Below are 21,997 nucleotides of genomic sequence, written 5' to 3'. Positions count from 1 at the left end.
AGCTATGAGTGAGAGTTTAACTATTAATACACTTAATCAAGGACACTTCACACACACACAAGCACACCCATACAACCACACACATAGGATAGGATGGGACCAGATGGTGGGGGTAAGAGAGGGAGAGCCCCAGGAAAAAAAAAAATGGGAAAACCCCATTCAAAGCCCCAGTGGGTGGGGAAAGAGGGCGGAGCTTCTACTCTGGGCCTGCCTCCAGAGCAGGGGCAGAGTCATAGTGATTCACTTTGGTATTCCCAGAAGAGTGAGGCTTGACACACAGTAGGTGCTCAATACACACTGGGCCAATGAATGAATAAGTGAATTACACACGAAGAGTGGGCAATAATAAGCAAGCCCCACCCCATACTTGGCCAATTAAGGCACGCTTCATAGCACTGCTTGGAGAGGTAGTGCTGACTTCATGGTCACCCCACCAGACAGGGGCCCCAGGAAAGAAGGCCTGGGTCTGGGTCATCAGTATCCCCTTATTCCTCCACCCTATCCTGCACCCTGGAAAGTCAGCTGACTTCAGCCCAGCCCAACACACCTCCCTTTCAGAGAGACCCCCATCTTCTTTCCAACCTTCCCATAAATAACTAGGTGGGGGTCCCCAAAGAGGGTGGGGTATTTAATTCCCAGAGACTTGATTCTTTATCCAGATGAAACCCTGCCTTCCATACTCCTATGAGCCTCAGTCTGACACTTGCCAAATGGGTAGAAGGTAGACAAAAAGCTGGAAAGAGGGAGTAAGAGTTGGGGGTCATAGTCGGAACTCATAGAATATAGGCCTGGGCTGGCCTGGGCCCTGGATGCAGAATCCTCCCTTCCCCTTCCCTTCCCCCACCCAGCCCAGCCCTCCCGGGTGGACATTCCAGGCCTCACGTGATAAAGACGAGGCCGCTGGCCCACGGGTAAGTCAACAGGCTCTGTCGGCGGAGAGATAGGAGGCCCCAGCCAGGGTCACCTGCTGAGCCGGGAAAACAGCCGGGCCCAAATACACACATAAATAAGGCGCCAACAGCCAGCCAGTCAGCCAAGGGTCTTCTGCTCAGGAACCTCTGCCCCCACCTTGGAAAGGGAGGTGGTATGGGAGAGGGAGGTGCAAGGCTGGCTCCTGCTTCCCTGGGAGAGTCCCAGCTCCTGCCAGGATTGGAGGTGGAGATGGGGAGCGTGGGGCGGTGGGCTTCTACCAATATCCCCAGGGCTGACTGAGAACTCAGAGGCCAACCTCCCTCAGCTGTTCCCACCCCTTCCCAGGGCAAAAATCACCCCCTCTCCCTCCTCCCCAAGGAGAGAACAATTTCCGTTCTGGGAAGGGGGTGACAGCTGCAGAGCGGGCCACTACCCCCCCTCCCCCAGCTCTTGCTTGAGTCTCATCCAGGGAAACTGCTAAATCAACACTACGCAGTAGTAGGTAGCGCTGGCCTCAGTCTCCCTGCATCGCTCTCAAAAAGGGGTTTGGGGAGGAGGCTTAGGGTCTCAGTTCCTGGGTTTTCTATGACGGCTGGCACCCAGCGTACGGGGGTCTTTCTGGAGAGGGATTAAGGCAACCTTAAGGCAGTACACCCCCCTAAAAACGTCTAAATGCTTTCAGTTGCATGGACAGCCACCCCCGCCCCCGCGGGCCAGGGCAGCTGAGGTGGCGCCGGGCGTTCAACTAGCGCTCCAAACAAGTCCGCAGCGACCGCGCACGCAGCCCCCGCCAGGCGGCCCCAGCGGAAAACTTAAAAGGGACTCTGTTTGCCGGCCGCCCTGGGGCGGCTCCGGCAGTGGCGAGGGCCGAACGATCGCACACGCCCCCTCCTCAGCGCTTCCTGCGCAAACGCAGGGGTGGGGGTGGGAGGAGGTGGCCCTGCGCCCACCACAAAATCAAGGACTCCGAACAGCGCCCTCGGCGCAGGGAAAGGCGGAGGTCAAGAGGCTGTCTAGCCAGAACCCCCCCTCTTCAACCCCTTCAATCCGAAGACGCGACTCAGACCACCCAAGGTCCAGGGGGCAGAGCAGGGCGCGGCTGCCAACCCTTTAGACTCCCATCGCAGGACAGAAGAGGGAACGAGTCTTTCCAGATGAGTCCCTACAGAACCCCCCAAATATGCTGGTGCCTCCTTGCAGCCCATGGCACCAGCCCAACTCCGCGCACCCCTTCTAATTCCTGTCGGGGGAAGAAAAGCGATCTTGCTCCCTCATTGGGCGCTTCAGCTCTTCTGACAGGTCTTGGAGGCGGCCCCCCGTTTAAAAACTGGGGTCACTCACTTTGTTGATCGTACAAATAAACAAAGCAAGGCGCACCCCGCGCTCCCCGCCGGAAAGCAGCCCATTCCGGACGAGGACAACTTCCCCCAGCAAGAAAATTAACACATTCTCGCGGCGGTTCAGCCCCTCGCTCTGGGGAAGTAAAGGGGAGGGGGGCTCGGGGCTGAACTTCACGGGTAAATTTGGGGCCAGAGCAGCGAGGCAGGCGTCTGGAACACCCGCCTCCCACAGCTCCGCAGCTAGAGGAACACCCCCATTCTCCCTCCTGGCTTTGCATGCTGCTTGGCCACGCGGGGCTTGGGAGACAGCCTGGAAGACTCCCCAAGGCTGGGGCGGAAGGGAGACACAGAGGCGGCGGGGAGGAGTGATGGTGGTGGGGGGAGTGATACTTGACGGGAAAAAAAGGGTCAAACTTGATCAGCCCGCCAGGCACCCCGCGGGCAGCGGGAGTGAGGAGCCGGAGGGTAAATGTAGAAGTGGCCGTCGACCTCGCTAAGTGAAGGCGGAGGCTCAGCCACGCGTGCTCCCGGGCCTTACGAGCAATTATCATCGCCCCCAAAACACAGGGCTGCGAATGGGGTCTGCTGGGGGGAGTGCGCGCCGGAGATCTCCAATCAGCCGCCCCCGCAGGCGGAGCGCCCGCCCAACGCCGAGAGGTGAGGACCCGGGGTCCAGCCGCCCCTGCACCCTCAAGCTCGAGTACTTGGGGAGGGGACGGTACCCCGCAGGAGAGCCCCGGCCCCAATCAACGGCGCCCAAGCCTCCGTTCCCGACCCTAAAACCCCTCTTTTTGTCTGAACTCAGTGATCTGCGACCGAGCTGACTGCGGCTTGGGGAGGCTTGAGTATAGCAGAGGCCACTGAACGATCACCGGAGCTAGGGCTCCCAGCCTCCGGGACTCCGGGACTCTGGTTACGGGCGCCCCCCGCCCCACCCAAACACGGACCCCTCCTTTCCCGTCCCTGGCTCTCCGCACCTGAACTTCGGGGGAGCCCGCGCCGCCAAACTTTCCGCCGACTTGCAGCGAACTCCGGCCCCGGCCGCGCACCGGGCCCCGGGGGAGGAGAGGGAGGTAGGCGGGGAAGGGGAGGGGGCCGGCCTCCGGGGGGGTCGGGGGAGGGCCGTGGCCCGACACCTACCGGCTCTCTGAGTCGTCCGAGCCGCCACTGCCGCCGCCGCCGCGAGGGCGAGGGGGAGGGGCGGGGCGGGGAGCTGCGCTCCGCTCTGGGCACCGCCGCCGCGGTGCGCTCCGCTCCAGCCGAGCTGCCCGCCGTGCCCGGGTCCGGAGCCGGAGTCACGCCGCCGCGGTTGGCCGGAGGCGGGGAGGAGGGGGGAGCCTGCAGCACCTGCCCCTCCTCCCCCTCCCCGCGGCCCAAATTAAAAAACAACAAAAAGCAACTAATCACCCCCGAGCGGAGCGCGGCGCGGCTGGCGGAGGGCGCAGCGTGAGGCGCCCGGACTCAGCAGGCGGCGCGCATGGCTGGGCGCGGGCTGGGCAGGGCTGGGACGCGGGGCCCGGCTTCGGAGAACAAGGTTCGGCAGCTCTTCTCGCTCAGCTTGGGCGCCTGGTCTCGCCACCGCCGCCGCCGCCTCTGCTGCCGCCAGTGCCGCCGCCTCTACATCCCCGCTCAGGCTCCGCCGCCTCTGCCGCCGCCGCCGCGCGCCCGCCCGGGCAGGAGCTCTGAACGCTGCCCGGGGGCTGCCGGCAAAACCCGGACCGGACTCAACGCTTCCTCCTCCCGCCCCCCCCCTCCTCTACAACCACCTCGGCTCCCCTCCCTCCTTCCTCCGCCTCCCTCCAACGCTGTTCTGGCCACTTGGACGCCGCAGGCTCTGAGGCCGGAGCCGCAGCCACTGCGCCTCGAGCTCCCCGCACTCCGACGAGGTCGGCCCAGGCTCAGCTCCCCAGCGCTCACCGTCTTCACCTCTATTCCCGCAACTTTACAAAAAAAACAAAACAAAACAAAACAAAAAAACACCTCGTGTTTTGTGAGGAGTGCATAGGCTTGGAGACCCACCTTACGGGGAAATCCGCCATCCCTCTGGCCCCTCTCTTCAGCCGGCCGCGAAGCTATGAGAACCAGTAGGGAGGGTTTGGCCGCGCCCCTCAGCTCAGGTGTGCGTAGGGCCGGGAACTCCTAGCCAAGAACTCTTGGAGCCTGAAGCTTGTTCAAAGACTCCACCCTTCCCAGAGCGCTTTCCCCGTACTCAGTGGGCTCTAGTTCCCAGGGAAAAATGGGGGGTGGGGGGAGTGTGCAGCGGTCCCTGTCCCCATTCCACAGATGCGGAAACTGATCCGTGAAAGGACATTTTGTTTCCTACACCACGGTCTTGGGGCACCCAAGTCCTGTGTCCTGGAGCTCAGGCGACTACATTGTGGTGTCCCGAGACCGTGGCCTGTGAACTCCGAGCCTGAAATAGTTCTTAGCACAGAGCAACGCTCTATATACACTGACTGAAAGAGAGAACAAAAGCCCAGTGGGTACAGATTTGGGCCTGCATATCCTCCCCGTCACTCAATGCCCCCTCCATCTGCCCAGTTTGGGCTAATCCTAGGGCTGCAGATGTCTTCTCACCGCTTCAGGGACCCAGAGAGCAAGCTGTGGGCTCACTCATATAATCCCAAACTGCAGAAAATCCCAAAGCAGAAAGTTTCTCCGATTTTGTTATTCGTGAGAGTGGGTTGTGCTTCCCCTACGAGAGAGAAAACAGCTCCCAGACCAGAGACCCTAGCCGGAGACGGGGAGGTCGGTTGGGGAAGTCTGCCTAGGATTAAATGTTACAGCCTGGGACCGATTGGGGCCCAGATAACAGGGAGTTAACTGCGGTGGCGACCAGGGTGCCTCCAGCCACAGGAGTGGTCGCAGTGGAAGAAGTGAAACCAGCTCCCACCTCGCTACTTCCTCTCCTTCTCTGTGCGACCTGCTTGTGTGGTGGAGGGCCTGGGTCTCCTGGAAGCAGCCCCTGGCACCCACCCTACAAGCCTTCTAAGTTTGGCTTTGGGACCTTGACCCAGCCAGGGGATAGGGATGTGAGGGAGGTGTCAGAGGGGAAAGTTCACCTGGAATGTGTTGTCTCTCTACTTCCCCACTCCCCTCACCCCTGGCCTCCCAGGCCACACAGGGAATGACTCTCTAGTGGACACCCCCTACCTTCCTTCCACAAATGCTGAGAAGTGTCCTCCCTTAACTATGTACCAATGATGGCTCCCTAGGGGAGGCCCTTAGCCTCTCTTCTTTTCTCTAGCAACCTTCCCCAAGGCCACTCCGAACAAAGATACTGAGTGAGTAAAGCAAGGTACTTGCTCTGGGAACACAATTTTAGGACAAGTGAACACCTCCAGATTATCACCCCTAAACTACTTAAAGAGAGATATTCTGGGCCCCACCCTAAGTGTCTGGCACTGTGTTGGGCACTGACCATACAAGGAAAAAGGAAGCGGGGTCCCAGGCCTAGATGCTTCAGCATCTCCACTTAGCTTACCACCATCTACCTTTTCTGGGGAAGCTGAGGCCCACCCAGACTGTGAAGGGGGATCTGTTCCCCAGGAGTCAGCATTAGGCCTCAGATGATTAGGATCCCCAAAATGAAACTCAGTCCTACAGGGCTGCCAAACCCTAGGGTGAGTGCAGAGTCAGGCCCTGTATACCTAGAAAAAGCTTCATGCTGAGATTCATGGCTGGGGAGGGGGGTGTGGAGAGGAAGTATTAATAGTTCCACCTTAGGGAATTACTGATAATTACCACTTTTTTTTGGAGACCTCGGCTCCCTTCCCTGACTCAGGCGTGCAAAAGCCAAGGGGCTACAGGCTATGATGGAGATGAGTCAGGGGATCCCAGTGGTGACTTTCTCAGGGAAGGGGTGTTGGCATATGCCTGACCTAGTTTAGAGGGTGGCTATTGGAGTCTTTCTCTTCTCCTGGAAATTAAGAACTGGAGACCCTCACCTATCCACTCCAGGTGGGAACCAGAGAGGAGAGTGGCACAATGGTCCGCAGAGAAAATGCAACATGAGCAGGAAATGTCTTGTGCAAACCATCCATACAGAGCTCTCCACCATAACAAGTGCAACAAGACACCCAGGAAGGATTGGGCAGAAGGTCTCTAGCCTTGGGGGATGTGAGCCTCCAACCCCAACCCCTTCCACAAGAAGCAAAGGAATCCTGGTTCACTATTCCCTCCAAAAAGGAGAATTTGAGTTTCACATTGTTATTCAATCAACTTAGATTCAGGTGTAAGTTCCATAAATCTCTCATACCCTTGGGGGAGACGGAGCCCTGCACCCACCTGCCCTGTCTTCTGGGTAGGAATGAGGGTAGAGGCCAGTACCCTGGCTCCTGCTCATAATATCCATGGCTGGCATTTACAAAGCCCTTACCCTGAGCAGGGTATTGAGCTAAACAGTTAAGGTACCTTATCTCATTTAATCCTTACATCAGCCCCAGTAGTAGTATCATCCCATTTTTCAGATGGGGAAACTGAAGTGAAACTGGCACCAAAGTTGTTTTCCTAACTCCTGAGATTTTCTATCCTAGTGAGGCTTCTCATATACAGACCTGCCGGGGGTTCACCTGTTTCACATCCTGTAGTGATTCCTCAGAGTCCACAGGGCTTAGCTCAAGCCCCTTCCCTGACTTGGCCTGGCTTCCCTAACTGGTCCTATTTCTCTCTGCATTCCTAAGCCCCCCCGACCAACACCACCCAACACTGGTGGTCCCCTCAGACACCTCAAAACTCCCCTTCAAGTGTCTATGGCTTTGCATGCACTGTCCCCTCTGCCCAGAAGGGCCTTAATCAAGCTCACCTCATGAAATACTAAAGACCAAGAGCATGTATCACTCCACTGGGAACCTTCTCTTCCACTCCCTCCCTCAGTTTGGCCCATATCTACAAAGCCACCAAAACAGACTTTGTGCAAATTAGAAAAAGCTACCACATTTTGGCAGATATTGTTGCCCTCTTTTGACAGTAGGTCATGAACTATCTTTCAGTCTTCCTAGCTCCCTTGGCCAGGTGCCTTTTTTTAGAGCATTGTACTCTTGTCTGGCTTTGGGGCCCCTCTTCTGTCCCCTCCTATGGCCACAGTGACCACACTGCACACAAATAGTTTTTATTTGTCCATCATCTGTCTCCCTGTCCCCTCACTACCACCACCCAGAAAAATTCTTTGCGGGTAAGGGAGAGTCTCCTACCTGCCTGAAGCCTAGGACTGAGTAGGTACTGCAGTGATGATTGTAGCCAGCATCTTTGTGAGCACTTACTATGTGTCTGGCACCACACTAATTGCTTTCTGTGAATATGCTTATTAATCCTCAGACTCTGGTTGCTTAATGTTGCAAAGTAGCAAAACCAGGATTTAAATCTTTGCCCTGTCTGAGGGAATTTACCTTTTCCACAACTACCATTTATCAGCTAATGTCAGTCATTGATTAACATCCAATGACTGGGAATGGCTGCATGGAGAGGAGTGGAGGAGTTAGGGTTTCCAATAAAGATGGCAAATCCAGAGTCTGGCCTAACGTCTACCCTCTCCTGAGGCCGCAGTTCCATCACCTGTATCACAGAGAATGGGAGCTGGGGCATTTGGAGCCCTACCTCAGGGCAGGGTGCAGGATAGTCTTCAGTGGGGTCACATAGGTCTGTGAACTCAGCCTAAATCCCAGAGCAGGCCTAGGGGTGCAAATGTGGGCAGGGGAAGAGAGAAGCTTAATTGCCCTGATATAGGTCCAGGCCTTTGGGGTCTCAGTGCTCACATACTGACAATTGGTCCTTAGGTCCCACCCCTCCCCCCATGGCCTCTGAAGGGACAAGAAAACTGTGAAACTACAGGGAAATTTCAGAAAAGCCAGGTCTGTTTCTTAGGAGGCCAAGGTCCGCCCATCCCTAAGAAGTCATTTTGGTGGCCTAGCCTGGCCCTGAGCAGTGTAAACAGGGGGGAGGGGAGGAGGGCATAAGGGGGACTCCAGTTCCAGAACAAAATGACTCTGGGGTGAGGTGGGAGGGAGCAGAGAGGAGGCCAACACACACACTTAAACTTTGTATTTCCCTTTGACCAGGCACAGCTATATACATGCCAGAGACAACCAGACAGCCCCATTCTTGGCCAGGCACAGGGAACTCAGCTCATATGTGGAGGGGGAAAGGGAGTGGGACAGCTTAGGGGGTGTCATGCCCCTGACATTAACTCTTGACTTCTCTAGACACAATCATGGTTCAAATGTCTCTCCTAGGGAAGTGGGACTGTGTGCTCCCAGAGGCCAAAGCTGTGGCTCCAAGACCCCCAGGGTCAGGAAGAGGGAGGAGCCTGGAGATAACTGAATGGGGCTTTGGGGGAGGCGGTGCCACAGCATCCTAAACCGGGAGGCCCCAGACCAGGCCCAGAGGGACGGGAGCCCTGCCTGGCCTGAAAGTGCCCAAGATCTACAGGCTAGGGTGGAGGGATACAGAGAAAACTTGCTGGAGGTGGAGTGGTGGGGCTCAGCCTCCCCTCCCTGATCTGGCCTCAGAAGGGAGAGCAGGGTCTTAAATACCCCTCACAGAGACTTTAGAAAACAGGACCCAGCCTCTCTCCTCAGACCAGACCCCATCTACCAACCCCTACTGTGCCTTCCTCTTCAGACTCCAGAGAATGGGGTGCTCAGGCAGTTGCCTCGGGGTAAGCCCAGGATGAACTGCTCTTTGAACTGGCGGGACTGGTTCTGTGTCTAGCCGCCTGGGTAGTCAGGGCAGTCACGGGTTGCTTGCCTTGCCGTGCCTGTGAGGAGGGAGGCCTCAGGAAGGGGCCTCTCGTAAATCGTTAACTCCCAGAGCAGCTTCTGCTGCTGGGTCCCCTCAGCCCCACCCCCAGTCATGATCTGGCACTTAGAAAGCCCACCCCAAGCCAGAAGTCAGAGGTTAGGGGTCAGAGCCAGAAGTCCCAGCACCTGGACTAATCCCTCCCCCAACTATCAGGAGGGAGGTGCAGGGGTGGGGGGTACAGTGGAGAGAGCCTCTGTGGGGAAGGCCCTTTTCTGTAAGTTCAGAGCTTCTCACCCTAGTCCGCCCTCCAGCCTTACTACTGTAGCCCTGACCTTTGCCTATTAGGGGAGAGTCAGGAGCTAAGGGTGGGCCTCCTGGGGCAGCCCCTGGGCAAATCCCAACCCTACCAGACCTTAATTCTCAGGGAGATAACTATGCCAGTCCCACCCACTTCACCTGAAGGGGTGTCACCAGGACTAGATAATGAATGGTTTAAGGAAAATTATTTGATATTGTTCAGAATTGGGATAGGACCCTCAGCATTGTTCCAACCCTGCTTCTTGGTACTGGGGTCCTTCAAGGGAAATAATAAAGGTTGCCTTTCGGGAGTCATTGTGCTAAACCCTTTACCAGCTTGGTAATCTATTTAGCAATCACATCATTTTGCAAATAAGGAAACTGAGGCTCTGAGAGGAGAAGTGACTTACCCAGGCTGTGGCAGCTGTACAGGAGCAGGGCCAGGATTTGAACCAGTTTTGTGCTCTCAAGCTGAATGAACCCTTGAAGGGTTCTCTGTCTCCTTCTCAAATTCCTAAGCTGCGTGTGAGGAGACACCCTAAAGGCAGAATAGGCTGGACAATCCCCCAAGTGTAACACTGTTGTGTAGGGGCTGACATGAGGCAAGTAAGGGAGAGTGTAGGCAGGAGACTGGCAATGCCCCCACCACCTCTGTGAGCCCCTCCTCCAGGGCAGCTCCCCCTCAGGTCATGTAGCCCTTGGTGCTACCACAGGGGAAGCTTGGCTGCTGCTCCCTCCACCTCTCAGGAAGAATTCTCCTGCCCCAGACAGGCTAATGAGGGAAGATTGATGGTGCTACCACCCTTTTCGCTAGGGAGGCATCTCCGAAGCTGAGGCGATGGAGACAAAAAAAAAAAAAAAAAAAAAAATCAACTTTTAATCGAGATTGCAGATTCAGAAAAGATTCATAAGTGAAATGATTCCCCAAGGAAGTATAAAAAGTTACTTACGGCACAGCTAAATTGAGCATGCTTCAATCAGAGGCTGTTGAGAAATCATTAAGATATACAAGACGCTTTTTTAGATATATATGAGCTCTGGCCATTGCTCCAGTTAGAGAGAAGAGACCTGGCCGTGCGCTGGCTTGGACGTCTGTGTCACCTCCTCCCACTCAGACCTATGGCTGGGGAAGGAGGGGAAAGTGGGGAGAAATTCTACCTGCCAAGCCCTAAGAGCCACTGCCCAAAGGTTGTCATTGCCCCTAGGGGCCCAGAGGCTCTCTAGCAAGGGAGAGTGGAGCAGAGGGATTATGGTTAGACAGAACTTTTTATTGATTATTTATTCTCACTTTCCAACATCATAATGGCATGGCAGGACTAGAACTACCTACTTCCTTTGAAAAACTAAAGAGGGGATACTCCACTTCATATCCCATCACCCCTTCCCCTATTGCTTAGGTTGGCCTGAGGAAGTGGCCACCCTACTTGAACACAGAAGGACCAGAATGCGCTCTCAGATCTGTTTTGAGGGCTTGGCCTTGGGGGAAGGGGCAGGCCAGGGAATGTGGGGAAATGAATCACCCTGGGGAGTTTTCACAGATGATAACTAGCTTTTGAGAGGACATTCTCCTCTCCCCATTGTAGCCACATCTTTATTGGAAGGCTTATTTGAGGTTTAACACTCCTCTTTGCAGCCTGTGGGGGTCTTTCTGCCCCTTGCCTTCCCCATGCCTAGGACTTTCAGGGTGGGGTTAGGACATCAGTGGAGGGTCTCTGCTGAATACTTATCACTTTCCCCGTTCTGTGTCCTCTTGGAGACCAGGACTCCTGGGCCTGGGATAGGGTCAAGGCTTTACTCATCTCCAAGCTTTGTCAAGTGCCTGGCCCTCGGTTGGTGTTAAATATTTACTGAATAGGAGGGACATGGGGATGTGGCTGGGGCAATCTGTCTTATGGGGGAAGGTGTGGAGGAGAGAGACAGGCCATAGCCTGATCAGGGGACTGGAGTGGCGGTGCCTGGACCCCTTTTCTTATGCCCATCTGCAGTGGGTAGCATCTTCCTCCATCAAACCATCAGCAAAGGCAAGAAACCCGAGCCGGATGCTGGTGGCCACACTGCCTTGTGGGTGACGGGAACCCGATCCTGGCCAGGCCGAGGCACTATTTTAAACCCCAGCCCCAAGCTGCCGCCTCAAACTGCTTGGCCCATCTCTGGTTACAAAGCCACCGCCCACCTCCCAGCCACTTCCTCCTTCCCACCCTGGGACCCCCTAGGCTGGTGCTAGGTACAGTATGTCTTGGGGCAACCCTGCTCTCTGTAGGTCTTGGTCTGTCAGCTGGCACCAATGCCCCTCTCCATCCCCTAGCTGTGCCCACTTAGGCACCATCATCCCTTCACACAAGGACCCACTGACCTGTATTCTGACTGAAAATTCCCCCATGGATGAGGGTTCTCGTCCCTCATATAAGGGTACACCCTGGCCAGAGAACCTGAAATGTTGGGTCCTGACTCTGCTGGGGCCAGAGCATGCAGGCCAAGACAGGGCGGATGCTAAAGGAGAGGAAGTAGGTTAGACATAAGTAGGGACTTCCCAGCAGTTGAGACTGCGCACCAGAAAACTTTCCCTTGCCTGCCTGCCTGCCTGCTTGAGCAGGAAGTGGAAGATAACTCCAGAGGGAACCCCATCTCCAATCCTCTGGCTCAAAGGCTTGTGGGCTGGGGGACTCAGTCACCATTTAGTCAGCCTATAGTATCTTCTTCCCTCCCCTTCCTGGAGGGAGAGCTGGGCACTCAGGTGGCCCAGCTGTCAGCTGGCTGGGCTGCTGGACTTGTGTCCACAATCCTTCTCCTACTCCAGGCAGTAGCCCCCACTGGCTCTGAGACCTGCCAAACTCAACCCCAGGCCAACATTGTCCTAGAGGGAGGCAACATAGACGTTGCCAGGGCACCAAGGAAAGGGAGGAGGTTAATCATCCATGCTGGCTCCCCCCATTTCAAGCTGGCTCAGGCAGTCTGCGTACCCCCAAGACCCCACCCACTCCCCCCACCCCCATGCTATGTAGTCTCAGCAGTAAGGTATTGGCACCATGCCTGGTGCAGCTGAGCAATGACGCCAAAAGCCCTACCATCTCAGGCAAGCACGGTTCCCTCCAACCTAACAGTTGGGGCCATGGGGAAGGAGGGTGTCTCCCACCCTCTTGCGCCTGAGACAGCTGGGGACAGAACTGTTTTGGAAACTTCCCTTTCTACTACTGAAGAGACTGCTTGGCATTCCCATGGGGTCCTAGCCACCCCTTCCAACCCAGGGGGTTGATCCTGAGGTTAGACTAGTGGTTCTCAACTTGGGCTGATTTTGCCTCCCAGGGGACACTGAGCAACGCCTGGAGACATTTTTCCTTGTCACAACTGCTACTACTATCATCTAATAGGCAGAGACCAGGGATGCTGCTAAGCATCTTACAATGCACAGGGACAAAGAATTAAATGGCCCAAAATATCAATAGTGCTAAGGTTGAGAAACCTTGGGAAGAACTCCCCAACTAATCTGGGAGCCAGGTGGGAGATAGGAGGCATCTTCCAAACAGATATACACACACAGGGGCCAAGGCTCATCATCTCCCACCCCCACAGGCTGAAAAGATCCTTCTGTCATTCTGGCTTCAGAGGCCCCTTGTGGCCCTAGGAATGTGGTAAGCCACCTGCCCGCCCACCTACCCACCCACCAGCCTCTGGACTTATTAGAAAAAGTGCCCATGGTGGGTGGGGGGCCCCAGCAAAGTCCATGAGGGGGACTCAGACACATCCTACCTACCAAGCAAGCTCTACAGAGCTCTCCCCACAAGAGGATTCTGGGCCTATAATAAGGCTCGGGGCTGCCCAGCCCTTCCAGGCCCATGCCCAGAGGGTTGGCCCAGACCGGATGGAAGCTCTGGCCTCCTCCTCATCTCTCCGCCCCCTCCCATTTCTATTTATGAGGCAGCCATGGTGGCTCAGCTCCTGTCTCTGGTTTCCTAGGGAGCTCTGCTGAAACAACCCAGCCTCCGTGGGTCCATCTGTCAGGGAGGCTGTTCCGCCCCATCGATCGCTGTTCCCAGGGGGCTGTGCTGCTCGAGGGACCCAATGTGGCGGCCAGATAGGAGGGAACCACACCGATAAGAGGGGGTGGGGGTAGCCTGGCAGCAGGCAGAGCTGAGGGGGGCTGACACTTCAATGAGAAGAAACAAAGCTAGACAGGCATGAGAAATACAGAGGGCCAAGGGCACCAAGGCAGGAGGCTGGCTAGAATGACCTGTGAAGCGAGATGGTGCTCTCAGCACTCAGTTTTGCTTTTGGACACACCAAATTCCCACTTGCAAAAACAGTAATAATAGCTGACACGTGTCCAGCAGGAACAGTGTGTCCAGCAGAGGTGAAAGCAGCACCTCTGCTTTCATCTGAGGCTCACACCCGTCCAAAGCAGGTGCTGTTATTCTGCTCTGACAGGGAAGAAAGAGGCCCAGAGAGGTTAAAGCACTTGTCAGCAGCCACAAAGAGGAGCAGACTTGGAGGCAAGTCAGCCTGGCCAGTGGCTGTGCCCCAGCCCCAGACACTGCCAGGCCCAGGGGGAGGAGGCGTGTCTCACCAGGCTAGAGGCCCTGCCCGCCCTCCCCATGAAGCCGCCTCCTCCCCCGGGCTCTGTGACATCTGCCCTGCTTCCAGGCCCCAGACAGCTGCCCAAAGCCACGTCAGCACTTCCACCCCGGAGCCTGGAAACTGGCTCTGGCCCCTGGGCAATGGGGGACCAGGGAGGTTGTGAGTCCCCAACAGGGCGGCCTTAAAAGAGGGAGGCTGACTCTGCCCAGCAAGCACTGGGTCAGCATGACCTTAGGTTGGGCTTCTCTGAGCCTCAGTTTCCCTTGTTCGGATTCGGGGGTGGGCTTTGGGAAGGGGCTCAGAAGAAGAAACAGCAACATCTTGGATGGACAGTAGTAAATTTTCCCTTGCAGCCAGAGTTCTGGGGAACCCGGGGCAGGCTGCCACCCCCACTGTCCACTCGGGGCCAGGTGGTCATTTGGCAGGGGTTACAGGGGTGAGGGGAGTGGTGGGGAAGTGTCTGTGCCTGGCCAGGCCCGAACACTGGCTGGCTGGGGCCAGAGATAACCGGCGCCTCCCGGAAAATCATTAGCATCTGTTTGGGCCACGGCAAAGTTGGCCTGCAGGCGCCTCCGCCCGCCGGAAACGGCCCCCTACGCCCCCACCCAGGCGCTCTGGCGCACCAACTGTGGCCACCCCCTTCACCGGGGCCAGCTCAAACTCGTGTAGCAACAACATCCACCCACCCGGGGAAGGGGGGCCTGGGTGCAGGGCCGTAGGCCGGTCAGGCAGGGGTCTGGCCTCGCCGTCGGGCGTCCTGGCGCGATGTGGGCGGTCCGGTCCGTGCTCCGGGCGATCCAGGCCAGCTCTTGGCGGCGCCCGCACTGGCGGCAGCCCAGGGAGTGTGTGGAAATGACACCGCCAGGGCGGCGGAGATCCCCCCTCCTGACATTGGCTAGAAAGTGGAGCAGCTCGTCAGGGACAATCAATGGCGATCGATCGTTGCAAGGCGAGGGCGGGAGGCACGGGGGAGGGGCAGCAGGGCCGGCAGAGGTGGGGGCATCCGCGGCTGAGGTCAAACAACACATAGACCCGCAAAGGGGCACAGCAGCACAGTGGGTCACAAAGACACACAATGCAGACTGGGATGGGCCACCGTCCCCACCAAGGAGGCACACTCACCACACGGACTTACAGCACACCACATCGGTCTCTGACATAAGTATGACACAACGAGGTCAAGGGGTCAAACAGACGGTTCCCACGGACACACACAGTAGGATCACAGACATAACAATACAACCCTTCACACTATCACACAACTAGTTCATACCACCACAACCGATGATCCTACACTAGAAACCCACGACATCACCAATACACAGTGAGTCATAACATCCCACTAGCTGGTCTCAACTACACAACAGAACTGAGTTACATACTCTGGCTGCACAACAAAGCAAAAAAATCACACGGCCAAATTATACATCATCACCATCACCTCACAGAACACTGTCAAACTGGGTCTTACACTATGGAACACAATGGTGCCCCATATTGGCAACACAACAGGATAGAGATCCCAAGTATACAACAGGGCACCACACTGCCACAAGTTGCACTTCAGCAACTAACACAAATGCAGCATATCACATCCCCCAACATGAATGAATATAACATGGAACAAACACTGTGGCACAGGCAAACCAGCATTAACTCTTTGGGTTCTGACAGAACTAAATGAGCTACTGCAGGTTAGGCACTTAGCACAGGGCCAGGCACATGGTAAGCACTCAAAACAGAGGGTACTGGGATCATTTTTAATGTAGGTATACCAGTTAAGTCATACCAATATAATGATTGTAACTCCATAGTAGCATCACTCTCTCCAGATAGGTCCATTCCTCTCCAAGAACCTGATTCATCCCACTAGCAAAACTAGTTCTGTCATTACACACATCTGAGAGACTCCAAGTGTCACAAACAACTCACACTGCTGCACTTTCTCACACAGTGACCTCACATATCACCTCCCCTAGGACACAGCCACACAGGCCATACACACTCTGGGACTTTGGTGGGGAAACCACCCCCAATCTCTCACCAGGTGCATCTCAACTAGTCCATAGCTACTGGCTCCATTTCCTGCCACTCTCACAAAGTTGTAGAACACAAAGCACCTCCCACCCAGCAGTGATCAGTCACAACAGGGTCCCAGAACCTCCCAGGTAAGTATCCCTAACCAGTCTCTCTCTCCATTTCTCCATTTCATGTACAGAAACTGAGGCATCAGTTCCAGGTCCCTCAGAAAAAGCCCTCCTTATCCCAAATCTAAAGCAGGAAACAGGGCTGCCCCTGATCTCAAACATCCCTCCTCTTCCCAGGGGTACATGTGTGGGAACAAGGCTAAGATCCCTCATTCCTTCAACACACCCTTTTGGGCGACTCCTGTGGTTCCCAGTGTAGGGCCAGCTAGGCTGTAGCTCTCACTTCCTCCAATTAAGGCTTGGGCCCTCCCAGGCGCTTCCAGGAATCCCTTGCAGCCAGTGAGCTCCCCCTAAAGGTTCCACCTGGAAAGACTTCCAACATTCCCTAGTTTTGCCTGGCTGTGTAACAATGACTTAATTTTCCAACCTCTCTGTGCTTGGATCCCAAGTCCTGCCTACTGAGCCAAGATTCCAATACCTCCCCCCTTTCTGGACCTCATGTGTGTGTGCACAGCCCCCCCCACAGCTGCGTTCTTTAAGAGCTGTAGGACCACTAACTGACCTGTGACCTAGAATGGGCTAGGATCCTGGGCTGTGGGGAGTGCTACAATCACCCATGTCTCATCCCTTACCCTCATCCTTCACGTAGGGCTGGGAAACAGCTGGGGGAAGTCCTTCCACATCACCTCCACTCCCAGGGGCTGGAGGCAGCTCTTCCTATCATACCCTTCCAGGCTTTTATTCACCAGAAAGGGTAGTTAGGCTCCTCTTTTGTACCCCAGAGAGAAGCAGAGGGACACAAACCCTGGGCAAGAACACACAGGCTGGTAAGGCATGTTCCATCTAAATGCCTACCCATTGTTTGTAGGCACATTCTTGTAGGATTTGCAAGTGGATATGTAAGCCACAGGCCACTAAGTCCCTGGGTGTCCTAGTAGCTTGAGAAATCCTCTGGCTTGTACAGGAGACCAGGAAAGATGTCCCACTGTTCATGCCTACTTCCCTGAATCCATAAGCATCCACAGCCACAACACTTTAATTTGATAAGGCCACTTTCCACCAAGTATTGCCTATAGGCCAGGCTGGGGGCCAAGTGCCCATTTTCTAGATGAGAAAACCAAGCAAAGGAGAGATAAATTAATTGCTCAAGAATATACAACTGAAAAGTCACAGACTTGTGATTCAAATCCAGATCTTACTTCTGTTCCTCAAAGGCTACACAGCTTAGGCTCACACCCATATGCATAAACACTAAGGAATGTTCATGCTCACAATTCTCTCACACTCTCACAAGTTCCTGCACACATAGGCAGCCCCCTCCCGCACATACTCACACACACAGGCAGGCTTATACTCTCCCACGCCTGGGGCCTGTCAGCCACATTCTCCATGGCTCCCTCCCTCCAAACAGGGACAGGGGCAGGCAGGGAGTCCACATTCCCAGGTTTCCGCCCTGACCCTGACCCACCCCCCGCCTTCCCCACTCAGAGCACACATTCCTCCTGCTACAGCCAGATAACCAGCCCCAGGGGGAGGCCTGAGAGAAAGCAAGGCATTCTGGGGGCCAGACTGCTGGCCTTACTCTGGGCTGCCTAAGCCCTGACTCTACTGCCTGAGTCTGGCTTGGTAAGAAGACAGTTCTCCCTGAAGACAGCCCCTACTCCTCTAGCCAGGCTAGACCCAAGGCTTCCCTCCTTATTCCAGGGACTTTCTTAGGCTCAGAGCTTCATACTCCAGAAGGGGCCCTCAGGTCTCCCAACTCAACCTTTGGGTGCAAAATTCCTTATACAGTTAGTAACTAGAGCAGGACTTGGGGAGCCCCCAGGACTCCTCTCTCTGCTGCTCTTAAGAGTCTCTGGGCAGGTTGAAGCCTAGGTTCCATGCACCAACAGGCCCTAGGTAGTTTTCCCCATCTGGGGGTAGTGGCAGTTAATTCTCACAGCTATGCCTGGGGTGCACCACTTGGCTGGCTCAGCAAATCTGGAGATATTCACATACCCAGATGGCCAAGACTGAAATTTCAGAGAATTCCCCAAGAAGAGGCAGCTGGCTTCCGGGTAGTGGCCCTAGAGGCTCCCAGCTGTTGGGCTGGAAGAGTGGGGAGTCTGGGGCCCCAAAACACAAGATAAGATTGAAAAAGATAAGAGAAGAACATTTCCTATGCCCTATCACCAGCCCCCAGCTCTGTTCTTCCTCTCTAGGCTCCTAACCTTTAGGTATGAAAAGCCACATCTCAGCTGCCCAGAGTAGATATGCAGGCAAATGAGACAGGGTTCGTTGGCTGGAGTCGCAGGAACGACCTGCCTTTAGGGAAAGGCAACAGTAGGCACCAGAGTTGCCAGAAATATGAGATCCCCTTGTCCACATGAACCAGGCCCTGGTCTGGTCCCTACTAATCTGTCTACACACAGACATATGGGTACTATACCAATGGGGAGGAGGAAAGGGAGCTTGGTGGCCTGACATTTCTGGCAGGCCTTGGGCTAGGACACTAACCTGTTCCTTCACTGTGATTAAGTCTATGAGGGAGCCTGACTGAGCTAGGCACTGAGCCATCCAGTCAATTCTGTCTAAACTGTAAACAAAGCCAAGCCCAAACAGGCCTCCCCACAGCAACAAAAGCCCCTCCCAGGTTCTGTCCAAGCAGAATTACTGACCACCCACCTCATGGTCGTTACAGCTATAGATCACCACTGCCCTCTGCTGGCCACTCAGGCACTAGCATCCATCAAGAAGCCAGCTCACTCTACCCAAGCAAATGCACTTCAGTCACCTCTTTCATCTGTGGGCATAGAAACTTGAACCTATCTGTCATCTATGTCAGTGGGTGGCAGGGAGCAAGATAAGCAAGGATGAACCCAGGGACACAGTGTGTCAGAGGAGAAATCACCAAGGAATTCTGCCTCCCTCCCCAAAATTTACATAAAACTTCAAAAGGAAGTGCCCTATCTATCCAGCTTAGAGGTTAAACTCACAATCATGGAAACAGTATCTGCCCACAACCTGTTACAATGCACAAGAACCTCACCTCACTCCTTGTGTTATGCCCTCTCTTTGTCCCCTCCAGAGGAGGGCCAGGCTTAGATGATCTGGAACCATCCTTCCAAAAACCCCAACTTCCTGGAAGGTTTGAGACTTTGTTCCCCTGGTTCCCTCTGTTACACTGCAGCACTGGAAGTCCTGGGTGCCCCCTAAAACAAGGCTAGCCTCCCTCAACACTTAATGCAACACCTTGCAAGCAGCCACACCTTTCAAAGACAGCAGCGTTGTGGACTAGAGGTAGGGGGAGACTGCCCAGAAGGACCTAACCAGCATTGTCCCTTAATTAGCTGGGGGAAGCTCCAGATACCCGTCAGGTAGGGTAGCCTAGATTTTGCCAACTATCTGAAGCATAGAACATCCCTCACCCTGAGGTGGCTCTGGAGGCCAAACGTCAGGTTGTATTTAGGAACTGTATCTAGAAAGCTCCAAGTCCGAAGGACTAAGAAGCAGTTTTGGAGCTTCCAAAGCTACCCTTATTTCCTATGGAAAACTTCAAAGGTGAGAAAGCTGGCCAAACCCTCCCGACTCACTCTCATTCTCTAGAGGCCCTACAATTCAGGGCAGGGGAGTACCCTTTAAGAGTCAAGATTTTGAAGTACTTAGGAAGAAGTTCATACAGGAGAACAAGTGGCTTAGGGCACAGAGTGAGGTACCGGGGAAAATGGCTGCTATCACTCCTCACTCATCTTTAGAAGTCTGAAAAGGAAGATAACACATTCACCAAGGCTGGTGCTGCTCTTCTCTGGATGGCAGTCACGGGAGACCTGGCCTGGGCACACAGTAGCTTCTTTTTGGCCTTTCCAAACGTGATCAACCATTTGCTTTCAGAGTACACTGTAGGGCAATCAGGAGTTCCAGCCCTGGAAAAGGGCATTCTACCAGTAACTCACACAGGAGTTTAAAAACAAAACCCCCACTCAACTGAAAACTATTAAGCTGTTGTCCTGGGGCTAAGATATTCACATAGTTCTTCATTTGATAAGAGGCAGATCTGGTTAAGGTGCAGCTCCACAAAAAACTCAAAGATGAAAAGTAATCATCTGTTACAAAAATGCCTCTTCCTTAACTGGCCCAGGAGCAGTCACTGAGAAAGGGCAAAGCTGGCTGGTGATTGTGCTACATACATTCAGTCACTTGAGGCCAAAGGTCTTAAAGGCTTTAGTTAGTCCCAATCTTTGAACTTTCCTACTTATATTGGCTAAGGTAAAATATGGCAACAATGGGAGAACGTATTTGTTTCAGCATCACCCTGACAAGGTGATCCCATGCCAGTTTTCATTCTTTCTAAGCCCATCTCAGGAACTGGCCTAGAAACAATCACAGGACCTGAATACCAACCACTTACACCAGCTGGGGCTAAGGTTAGGAAAAGGCTTTTAAGGAAGGCTTTTGTGGAATACAGAGAACTCAGAGCCACGTTTCTTCAACATATATGCACAACATAAGAAAAAATTAAATAGGGAATAGGCTCCAGAAGTGTCTCAAAGTAAGTCTATTTTCTCTTCTTGGATGGATATGAATGTATACTCTAATAGTTTGCCAGTTCACAGTTATTTTATTATTTAAAATCTGCTTTCCTAACCCTTCTCCAGGCTCCTGGCCCCAGTCAGACTCCCAAGAGGCTCTTCAACACAAAGCTCTATGTTTGGGAGCCACCACATGACAAACCTGACTAGCTGAAAGCTGGAATGACCTTAAGCACTTCAGTCTTCCTGTGGATCTATCTCATCAAACAACCTAACGAAGATGTTTTAAAGTATAAAAAACAAAATAGGCTGGAATAAACTGTTGAAATAAAATACAGTATGCTTCATTTAGTGATTGTTAACAGCTCCTTTGGATTTATCAATCTGTTGAGTTGTGAACGTGAGGGAAAAAGTTTTATGTGAATATATGCTGAGTCAGCATTTATGTTTTCCAACATTAAATCACAAGAAAAATCTGCTTTCTTTTATATAACATCACACCCACCAAAATAACCCATCACTTGAAAATAAAGAGAATCAAAAGGAGATGGGTCCCTAACACTGTAAAAATTTTCTGCAAGGGTAATAAATATGGTTATTCCTGAGCAGGAAGGAAGGCAAGATGTGTTCATAATTCAGAAGACCTAGGAACTGAAGAAAGTTCTTCTATTAAAACCTAGACACTGAAGGTTAAGGGTATGGTACAACAGACTGAGACAAAAGCCACAGTTTCACCTTAACTGCAGACAAAGGACAGTTTATAGGCATTCCAACTGCAGTTTAGAAATAATTCATTTCTCCTGACAACCTACCAAGGGCTCAAAATAACTTGTTGAGGCAACGAGGAATGACTCAAAAAGTGGAGTACTGTAGCAATTGGAAGTGGAAACAGAATGCCTCAATTGCTAGGTGCTGAGAACATGGGCCCCTCTCTCTGACCACCACCTTACCCTTCTCTCTACAGACCTCCCAGCTGTTCCCCACCCCAACAGTCCTCCTTTTCCAAGCCTTTGTACTAGCCAATGTATAGAAACCAGTGAGACAATGCTACCTTTGACCCACAACAGAGTGTGCACATATCCAAAATCATGTAGTTTTTACCAAAAGAGACTGCAACTGTAACTTAATCAAGTACTCCATGTTATTAAGCAGCAAAACAAAGGGAACCCATACACTTGACTTTCCTTGTAACCACTGCCTCACCAAGATAATCAAGGTTACTGCAAACAAGCTTTCACATGTGATCAAGCCAGGGATACTCCTGTAAAAAGCGATGTGATCCCAGATGAGAACCATCCTGAGTGACACACTTTTTTTGAGAGTGGGGAAGGTGGCCTCCCTCACTAAGCATTCATTCTGGCCAAGGCATATGTACGCAGACTGAACCAAATATGCTCCATATTCAAATGAGCAAGACCAAACTGCATTCAAGGGCCTAATATTGTTTGTCACCAGCCAAACCCTTTCATTTGACACCTGCACA

At 53.7% G+C, this 21,997-nt stretch overlaps 1 protein-coding gene and 1 long non-coding RNA gene across 3 annotated transcripts in view; one reads left to right on the top strand and one right to left on the bottom strand.

The window, feature by feature from the left end:
- Positions 1-3,912, bottom strand: part of CXXC5 (CXXC finger protein 5) — a 32,904-nt gene extending 28,992 nt beyond the window's left edge. Inside the window, exon 1 of one of the 2 annotated variants that reach the window (XM_032476872.1) lies at positions 3,393-3,912. The gene's annotated coding sequence lies outside the window, so the exon portion shown is untranslated. Of the gene's footprint in view, positions 1-3,229; positions 3,246-3,392 lie in introns of those variants that run through there. The other variant, XM_032476873.1, reaches the window with a different exon arrangement.
- Positions 2,523-20,998, top strand: LOC116662733. Its single transcript, XR_004318743.1, has 3 exons — positions 2,523-2,909; positions 3,058-3,325; positions 20,641-20,998. It is a non-coding gene; the product is annotated as an uncharacterized LOC116662733 (long non-coding RNA).
- The last annotated feature ends 999 nt before the right edge of the window (positions 20,999-21,997 follow it).

The sequence above is a fragment of the Camelus ferus genome, chromosome 3, assembly GCF_009834535.1.
Source record: "Camelus ferus isolate YT-003-E chromosome 3, BCGSAC_Cfer_1.0, whole genome shotgun sequence".
Lineage (NCBI taxonomy): Eukaryota > Metazoa > Chordata > Mammalia > Artiodactyla > Camelidae > Camelus > Camelus ferus.
The sequence above is the reverse complement of the archived record's forward strand: the minus strand, read 5'-3'. Positions and strand labels throughout refer to the sequence as shown.